Raw genomic sequence first — 10,288 nt, 5'->3', positions numbered from 1 at the left:
AGAAGGGCACTACACAAACTGGGGTAGCACCTCCCAAACATCCATACAATCAATATAATTAAGGTTAAACAGATTAAAACATGAATAACACTGAAATACTATCACCTATCTTAGTAAGCCAGTCAACTACTTGATTGGCTTCTCTAAAAACATATGGATATGAAACATGTAGCCCTACTTTACTAACTATGTTGTGATAGTCTAATATGCGATTGTAGATTCGCCATAGAGGAGTGATCTTTCCTTGTAAGTTCACAATAACTATCTTCGAATCACCTTCAATGCACACTTCAATTAATCCTTCCTTTCTAACTAGTAGATGTGCTCCACAAGCAGCCCAAGTTACAACAATGTTGATGGAGGTGGTAACTATATATTTTTTTGTTGCTACACATCACTAATAATCCCACCTTTTCCCCAAATCAGTGGTTATGGGAATCGATTCCACATGTCAATGTTGGAGCGAACCATCTAACATATCAATGAGCCACCCCTCGATTGGTGCCAATATATTTGGATATAAAGTAAAAAATTCTCCCAAAATGATCCCTAATTATGCAACCTATATCTGCTTTCCAATTAGTTAAATTTGATGCAGCAAAATTAATCTTGATGAACTTGGGTTCAAAGCTTTCCATCATCAAGTCTCTCAGATCTAGTAGCAAGAATTCTTTCATCATGGACTATGCCTTCTCAGTGGTTCTAGGTAGGGAGGGTTTCTCATTTTTTTAAATCTTATTATTTCTACTCTTCCAAATGCACTATAGCATATGCTAATTTTTCCCAGTGAAACTCCATGCCTCCTTGTGTATTTTCCTCATTTTTTCCCTCCAAACATTAAGGCTGTGCTTGGTTTCCTTACCTTTTCCTTCAAACCAAACACAGCCTCAACAGGCCTTCATCTAGATTTGGGCCTGGGCAACGATTCTAAACCGCCATCCGAATTTGCATTTCATTTAGGCATTCTTGAAAACATGATCAATGTCTAGGTTCATTTCTTTGCAAATAACTTCCTATAGGTATCCTATTATTTAATGGAAGATAGAAAAGAAAAAAACCCTATTTTTTGGTTGGCCTATGGTCACTTACAGGGCGTTTGGTTCTTTGGGCATTTATTCAATAAACACTGCCACATAGGCACCACTTCAGCAGTTCCCCTCTCTTGCTCTTCCATACACATCGAGAATGGTAAAAATGGACTTTGGTTTTTGTGCATGTCTACTGTTTGGGGAAGTTAATTTTTAAAGATTGCACAAGCGGTTAGGCGTTTTTTTCACTGTTACGCTGATGTGGTGCCTAGTGGCGCTTAATTGTCATAAACAGTTGTAATTATTACCTTTCTCAGTTTTGCAAGCAAATAAAGTACAAACATTGATTGAAAAAACGTAAACAGAATCAAACACATACTTAGTCTTTAAACTTGTTTGAATTTGTTATTTTACCCATGAGGGCACATGGGCCAACCTAGCTACATTGTTGATTGGAGGTCCAATTCACTCCATATCAGCTCTTTGTCTGGATTTCTTCCCCTTCTAAAAGCAAAGTTGATATCGTTAATGGCCACTCTTATGTCCATTCTCTACAGGACCTATTCTTCTTACTCCATGACAAGTTCCTGTCTCCATTTATTTGAACTTTATACAGCTACAAAAGCTTATATGTTCTATTTTTTTTGAAAAGCTCATAAAATGGTATGTATTTGGCCACGTGGCAAGAGATCCAGAACTATTACTTGCTTTAAAACTAGACGTTTTGAAATGGAACTTGCCAACCATTTTTGGTGCCTCGACAATGCATCCTCGTTTAGGCTTCCTAGATATCTCCTTAAAGTACCCTATTTAGAGTTCAAATCTGTGCCCCATGAGGGGTTGCCCCACAATGCCCCACAGCACATTCCGACCTTGTATTGGAAATATCTCTTAATGATAAGTATGGGAAATGATAAGATATCATCGAGACATATTCTCAATATAAGGTCGGGATGTTCTGTAGGGCATTGTGGGGTGCAGATGTGAACTCCCCTATTTAGCCTAACGGCATGTTTATGATAAAGAAAGGAGAAATATAGTTTATTTAAAAATTATCAACCAAACAGAACCATATTTCAACCAACTTTGGGACTTCTACTTCAGTTCAGAGTCTCGGGTGCGCACTTTGTACCTCGCTTGGGCCTTTCAATCATGGGCTGGGCTGATGTTATCAAATAGCTGGACTTGGGCCTAGGCATTTTATGGGCGTTCAGATTCGGGGGCACGGAGGCTAGCTAGAGCCTAGAGGTCTTATCTCGTTGGGGTGAGTGCGCGCTTTGGACCTACCTTTGGCCATCCGATCCTGGGCTGGGCTCATGCTTATCAAAAGGCTGGAATGCCCCCGTCCAGGAGACCAGGACTAGGTATGATCTGAGTTTATGTTATTCGAGACTGGGTTGTGTGGACCATGTTGGACCTAACTTGGGCCATTCGAGGATGCACTACAATGATGTTATAAAAGGATGGGGCTAATGATGCCCAGGCCCATAATCTCTTTGAATGAATACTAACTATGAGTTGGGCCAAGCTCCCCCAACAGCTCCATACCCAATGATTAAAAAATAAATAAAAAGAAGGAACAAATAATTCACTAATTAACTAATATTCAGAAGATTATGTCCTCAACCTAATATGGCTCTTACATAGCCGTCGATTGTATGCAACAGCTATCATCGTGATCCCTTGAGAACATGGGATATGTTACAGGTCTTCAAAATACTTTATGAGCCTAGCAGGTTTGTGCATTTAGGGGTGTTAATGGACTGGTGTTGGGTTGGACCCTGTCTAAATCAAAATCAATTTGGATGGATTGGACAGATCAATATGACATATTGAATTGGATCAGTCCATACTTAATTGTCCAAAGTATTTATTGGATTGGATTGGACCTTGTTCATCTGTAATGGATTTGTATTGGATTGGGTCGGATTGGACCAATATCTAGTCCATTGATAGAAGATAGGAATTCAGGTGTCAATGGACTAGGTGGTTGGAACCAATATGAATTAAACCCAATTTGAACAGATTGGACGGTCCAGAGTTATTCATTGGATTGGATTGGACCTGCATATTGAACCGGATAGGATTGGACCAAATCCAGTCCAATTGATACCCCTACGGTGCATTGGAACCATATAATCCAGGTTAGAGCCCATTTCACCTTGCAAGCTAGGAATTCAATATCCCTTGAAGTGATAAAATTCCATCTCCCACCAAGAGCCCAAGACTCTGTAGTTTTGTGCGCATACTAGGAATTTTGGGTCCCTTGAATGGGACTCCATGTGTTCAGACTTCAGAGGAAGCACAACTCACCGGCCAATTAATCCCGTTTGTGTTTGTGGGCCTCTAGGAATGCAGAGTATATTCCCTTCGGGTCTCATGCTCTTCCAAACAAGCCTTGATCTTTGTTCCATTACTGGTTTAGTTTTTAGGCCTATTTCATTCTTATTATGATACCAAAATGATCACGGGAGCACTTGGAGGAATTTTGGGCATATTTGAGGTTAGTCTTCTGGAATAACCCACAATGGGAAGGTAGTTCTCTACTAATATCAATGAAAAGAAGGGAGAAATTAACCCAGAGAGAGAGAGAGAGAGAGAGAGAGAGAGTTCTGTGTGCTTTTCTGTGTTCTTTTTTCATTTTAGTTACAACTCTCTAGTCTCTATATGATGCCAAGTTTATTGCCTTGGAATTATCTTACAGTGGGCTCAGGATGTGGTTGGCATACAAATTTTGTTCTTATAAAGTCTTTTTATTTAATAAGAAGGTCCTAAATATTTTCTTTTTGGCATTTATAGGGCTAATGAAGCTGATTAGAGAACATATCCAATATGAAACCAGACAAATGGGCTCTCTAAATATGATTACCCATTAATGAATCTTGTCATTTTAAGCCCATAAACCCAAATTCTCATTTAGTAGTTGATGTTCTAATGATGCTTTGACTGGAAAAAGCAAGAAAGAGGAGAAAGGGATGGAGAGAAGGAAGTAAAGGGAACCCTAATTGCTTTGCAGACAATACATTCTTTGCCCTAATGATGCCTTGCCTTATAACTGCATTATCTCTCTTGTGGATTCTCTCTTGGTTTGCTTGTTGAAATTCAAAGCACTCAAAACAAAATCTCTCTCTCTCTTCTTTGAGGAGTGGTGGGCCTTAGAGATCAGAAAGGCCCTCTCCATGTTTATAAAGGAGGTCTTCTTTTTGTCATAGTGCAGCCAACACCCTCAAATGCCCAACTAAAGACATAGGTGAAATAAAGGGGAAGCTTTATAAATCATGAACAGGAGCACAGACGTGTCAGGCTGTTGATTCAGATCTGCTCCATGTTTACTTACTAATGGGTCTTTTTACATAATCGGACCCGGGTCCTGTTTCTATGATGGAACCCCCAAAAGAACTGAAATAAGAACCACACCTTCAATTTTCCAATGTAAAATTCATTTGGGTTAATGTGGGATTTAAACCCTACAAAATACAATTTGGGGTTGGGTACCCTACAGCTATTTAATTCAATTAACTGATCCAGTTTATCAAGTCAAGGTTATGCTTATTTTAATTCAATGAGCTGATCAACCAGAATTGTACCTCAGCCTGAAACAATTAATGGTGAATAAAGCCAAAAGGGTACCAGGTCTTGATCCTTCTCTCTTCAATCTACCTGTTTTCTCCCGGTTTTTTCTTCCACACAACAAAAGAGGATCAGAATTTCCATCAGTAGGATGGCATTTTTACCTGATTAAGAAGATGGTTTTGGTTTGGTCAATCGCCTCACTCAACCCAAATCTGATCAATACTCATTGCTATTCCTAGCCCATGTTTTCAAATCAAGCCAGACCGAGCATCGAACCAGAAAGGGGTTATTCGCCATTTTCTGGTTCAACCAGCGATTCATTCTATTTACAACTAGATAGATTCCTACATTTTCCCGGTTCTCAGTGAATCAGTGATCTAGAAAAAGGATCCAGTTTGGGTTTAACCCGGTTGACCCAGACAGTCTGCCATGGCTTTCAAAACATTGCTCCTCGTTGGAGCATGTAATAAACAAGCATGATTAATGGTTGCAAACAAGGTTTATTTTGTACTCTTTTTCCATGGAGATTGGACTGGTTTTGCTGAAAATGCTCAAAGGCAAGCAGTTGAATTGGGGAGAGAACCAACTGTTCGAACATTGATAACCCTGGAGGTTTGCCCAGCATCATGGAGATGGTGGCCTGCAATTAAATGCTATTGATTGATGCACAGGAGGTCTGTTAGTACGATCTCATATAAGGCACCATTAATCTTGATGGGTCTCTGCCTCTGCCTACCCTCTTAATGACCCATACTTCTCTTTCTTCGCATTTGTTGAGCTGCTCCCTATAATCTCTTTTGGGCCTGTTTGTGCCACTGATCTTGATTAAAGTTTTTGGGTTTCATAAAATAACTTGATTAAAATTAATCTACTGACCATAATTATGCTTAAGGAAAGAGGACACATGGCACATGAGCAAAGTGATTGGATCCCCTCATTTTGTGAGTTCCAGCCAAAACCCTCCCCCTCCCACCCACCAAAATGAAAAGAAAAAAAAAAAAAGAATGATTATTGTCTTCATATATTCAATAAAATTATTATCCCCTAAAGTATTAAAGGCTCTCTTTGAAAAGATTATAAATACAAATATGTATAGTATAAATACAAAATATAAGGTTTTGCTCTCTACATATTTATATTTGCACTCCTTCCAAACTAAGCCAAAATTTCAACCAAATGAGAGAAAAAGTAGGAAGAAAATGGGGATTGATGGGGTTTTAATTATGCTTATCTCATAGCTAATGTCTAAAAGAAGTGGTGAAAAGAAAGAAGCAAATATTGGGAGAATATTTAAGACAATTCTACTACAATGGCATCAGGATTAATGGGGCCCCCTTGTGGTTGCTAAAATCAATTGGCCATGACTCTCATGTACTGATATTTTTCCCCAGGAACAAAAAGTGACGAAAGACACCATCATTTCTCATAAGAATATCTGCACTACATTTTCCCCGCTCCTAGCCCTCAAGGCCCTACCTCCAATCCATTTGATGTGTCTGGTTTGAAATGATTCCTTAGCTTAGATTTTTCCCTAATCAACCCTAATTTGTCTCATTTTCTTTTGCAGAAAATTTTTTCCCACATTTAAAGGAAAATTAACCAGGAAATTTATCCAATCACACACAAGACTCAATGGATGAGTCAATCTAGACACGCTGAATGGGTATTTAACCCAAGAGTGGGACCCACAACAAGTTTGTTATCCAATCAAAGGAGAAACCCTTCTCCCTATTTAATTGCCTAGTGTTGCCACCTTTGTGATAATAAAGAATTAGCTTCTGACTCATTAGGCATTTAATGTACCAGATTCCCCAGCCGTCCAATCAGATTGTGCATGATAGATAGTTTTCTCAGAGCAATAACTTCCAAAAACTTTTCCCCAGTTGGTCTCTCACTCTCTCTTAACCAAAATTTAAATGCATTAAATTTCTCCCCAAATAAAGGAAAGAAAATTTAAACGAACAAATAAAGAACAAGAAGAGAACTCTTAAATGTTACCTCCATATTATTTGAATTTAGGGTTTCACCAAAGGAAAGTAGGTAATAGATTTCCTCATTTAGTGCCTGTATGTCCCTGTATGTGTGTCTAGACATGGATAATAAATTGCATACACGTACACAGGTATGTTAGTGTAGGTACTAAATCATACAAATAGAGTCTGTGCTCATGTATCATCACCTGGACATACAGATACATATTTATGTATGTATTTATGAAAGAGTGCATGTATCTAAACATTTGTATCTTGATGTGCATAAATCCATAATATGTATGTCAAAACCTATCCACACAACATGCAAACAAAGAAATTTCCAAAAGAAGAAATAAAATAAAACAAAGAAAAAGAAACACAGAAATGATTGATGTCACACCACCCTAGGCATGAAGTTTGAGAATGTAGTTTCCTGGTTATCAATCCTCACTCTCTCTCTCCTTTCTCTCTCATCCACACTCAACTCATACACCCACAGACACAGAGGCAGGTAGAAATATACCACCATCCAAGAGGAAATAAAATACATGCATTTCTTTGTTGGAGTCTTTAAGTTAGAGATAATGGAGATTTCCCGAGTTAAAAAATAGGGTCTGAAATCAGAATCCAAAGAAGGTTCCAACTTCCAACAGCCTCTGCACCAAATTTAATTTGAACCAAGCAGCAAACCCTATGCATTTTGACTCTCAACTCTCATTGACCAAACCCCTTCTACTGCTACAGAGCCCAAGGCATCCCAACAATTTACACAAATATCAATCAAGCAAAAATCAGATAAAATAATCCAACCATTTCCTTCCTTCATCGATTCTAGCTTAAGCTGCTTTTCCTCTCCAGGTTTTTATTTGTTGGGGTGTGGAGAGCTTTTTGAGAAAAGATCGAAGCAGAAAGTTGTTCCTTCTTCTTTTCTGGGTTTCTGAGCTGTAAGTCCCCATGCCATGATTTGGGTTCTAAGGAGGAGACAGATGGGTCTAAGGAAAGAGGTGGCTTGCTTGTTTCTTCTTCTGTTGATGCTGTTACAGTTGGAGACTCCGTGTTCTGCAGATGGGTATGGAAGATTTGGCAGGTTCAGAGGTGGGTCTGCTTCTAAGTTGAGTGCTTTTCAGTCTAAAGGCATTCCTGAAAGAAGAGAAGGAGATAAAGATGGAGATGAAGTTTTTGGGGTTGACAAGAGGAAAATCTACACCGGCCCAAATCCTCTACACAACAGATAGGTATATAGAGATAGCTTGATTTGTTTCTTCTTTTTTTTTTTCAAGCTATGAGCTTTCTTTTCATTTTACTTTTTTTTTTCTCCTGTTTCTTTTCTTCTTAATATTTGATGCTTAAGATTTTGCGGGATTGTTGACAGGAACATATTTCAATCAATCTTGCAAATGTATATTGGAGTTAGTTTTGAATCTGCTGAGGAATTATTTGTTAAGTATAGTAAGAAAATTTTCATATATACATTTCATCAATATTATTCCCATTACTGGGTTTGTTAATGGTGCTTCTGTTGGTTTTCTGACTCTGGTTTTTATTGCTTCTGGTGGGTTGGTTTTGCTTTTACCAGTTTCTCCCAAGTGAGCGTTAAACAACAGTTATGGTGGGATCTCTTTCTCCCCCCTTTATTCTTTCCTTTCTAGAGTTTTTGGTTTTCAATTTTTTGGCTCTCAGAGAACATCAAAGAACAGTAACAATGGGATACCAAATTCACTGTAGCTGGGGTCCCCAGAAAAATGAAGGAAGAACAAATTTAGTTACAAGTAAATATCAAATCAGTATTATCAGCAATAAGATCTTCAATTCCAATGTAGAGCTGAAATTTGCATCACTAAACAATCACTCAAAACATGTATTTGGGTTGACATTTGAATTACTTGAGGTTTTGATTTGTGTCCCTTCCATCACATGTAGAACAATCAAGTTGGGCATTCCATGGAGTTTGTACTTTGCAAGGCTGCTGTTCATTTCCATTAGATGTTAATTCTTGATTATCATCTTGCCATGAAAAGGGAAATTTTTTCTTTTCACAAAGGAATATAGTTAAGGTGAAATAGTCTCACAATTTTTTTTTTTCCTAATGTTTGTTTTCATTTTATTTTTCCAAAAAAAGCACATTCTTATGTAACATCGAGTACAGTTCTGGAGTATGTTGATGCTAATTTAATGTTCCAGAGCTCGTATTAAGGTAAATATTCTAAGGAGTACAGTGGAGTAAGGAAAATAAGACTAACCATGGCCATAGACAGATTAATTCGAAGATAATGGTTCTAGCATTACAGGGAGGGAAGGGAGGGTATTTGGGTGGTTTAGGCCTGATTTTGTTTCAAGTGAAATTTTATTTGCACTGGTGCAAAAACATGGGAGTCCAATTGTTTTTTGTTTCAGCTTTTGCCTTATTTTGTTTGTTTGCATTGGCAGCATTGCAGATGAAAAGCCCTGAAACAAACAGAGTTAGACAAAAGTAATTCTCATGTGCACTACTAATACAAATAGAATTGCACAGCAAACAAACGAGGCCTTAGGGTAGAAGTCTAAAATCTAAACTCCGAACGATTCATCATGCATGAATCTACCATTTATCAAGATGAGTATTGTCTCTATATAGAAGGGTCCACGTATCAATCTCTCCACCCTCTTCTATGAGCTAAATAAAAGCTGCCCAATCTACACCTTGGATTTTGCTACTAAAATTTTGTTAAATTGCCTCATCTCATGGCACCCACTACTACATCAACTTAATTAAGGTTCACTCTTAATAAGTTCATGGATTAACTACAAATTAATGGAAATATATATATATATAAATTCACATTGGGTTTGGAGTTTCAAACTTGCATATATTTGAATTGGATGCAGATTTATTGGGTATTCGATCAGTGTTTGAGTTGCAGGTTTGCAGTTGTGATGTAGGATGATGATTACAAATTTGTGAGAAATATGTAGTCACATATGATTTATAAAAATGCATATATACTAATCATTTGAACTATGTCAAATTTGACGAGGATATCAATTTATATTGATCAATTCAAAACGTTTTCAAAGCATTTCAGATAAAAAAAATCTCTTTCACAACTGCAACGCAACGCCACTATACCAAACACCCCTTTAATCACAGCCTATCCGATTAAGATTTGAATCCAATTAAATTTATAATATACATATCAATATAATTATATGCATACACATATACATGGTTAATATATTATAATTATATAAAATTTATGATTAAATTTAGCATTTTATATTTATAAGTTAAAGTGGTTAATGTTTAAAATGTTTTAATTTTTTTTTTCTTTATTTTAAAAATAATGAAAAGGCCGGGCTTAGACTAAATTCAAAACCAGAGAGGATTCATACGATTTGGATTTAAGTTTTGAATAATCGGATTGGATGGGGGTGTGGCTAATCCAATCCGATTACAGTCCTAAATATGGTTAATTATGGAGGAAGAATTTCTCAAATAAAGAAACTTTAAAAGCAAAAATCTCTAGCAGAGAGACAAGAGAGAAGGTCCAGAGACCTCCCCAGACAAAGATCACAAACTTTTCCATCGCTACAAATCTCTGTAGCATGTCAGACTTAGACCGGACTTGATGGTCAAACTGTGAGAAGCAGGAATCGACAACCAAAACAGTGGTTTGGTTTTACCAAAAAAACAGTGGTTTGGTTGTTTGGATTTTAGAAAATTGACTTGGTCAAATT

General features: G+C 37.4%; 1 long non-coding RNA gene across 1 annotated transcript; it reads left to right on the top strand.

The window, feature by feature from the left end:
- Positions 1 to 6,816: 6,816 nt before the first annotated feature.
- Positions 6,817 to 8,368, top strand: LOC148790218 (uncharacterized). Its single transcript, XR_016078774.1, has 2 exons — positions 6,817 to 8,013; positions 8,151 to 8,368. It is a non-coding gene; the product is annotated as an uncharacterized LOC148790218 (long non-coding RNA).
- Positions 8,369 to 10,288: the final 1,920 nt, after the last annotated feature.

The sequence above is a fragment of the Nelumbo nucifera genome, chromosome 7 (assembly GCF_055504915.1).
Source record: "Nelumbo nucifera cultivar China Antique chromosome 7, China Antique-T2T, whole genome shotgun sequence".
NCBI lineage: Eukaryota > Viridiplantae > Streptophyta > Magnoliopsida > Proteales > Nelumbonaceae > Nelumbo > Nelumbo nucifera.
Note: the sequence above shows the minus strand (reverse complement) of the source record. Positions and strands in the feature narration are given on the sequence as shown.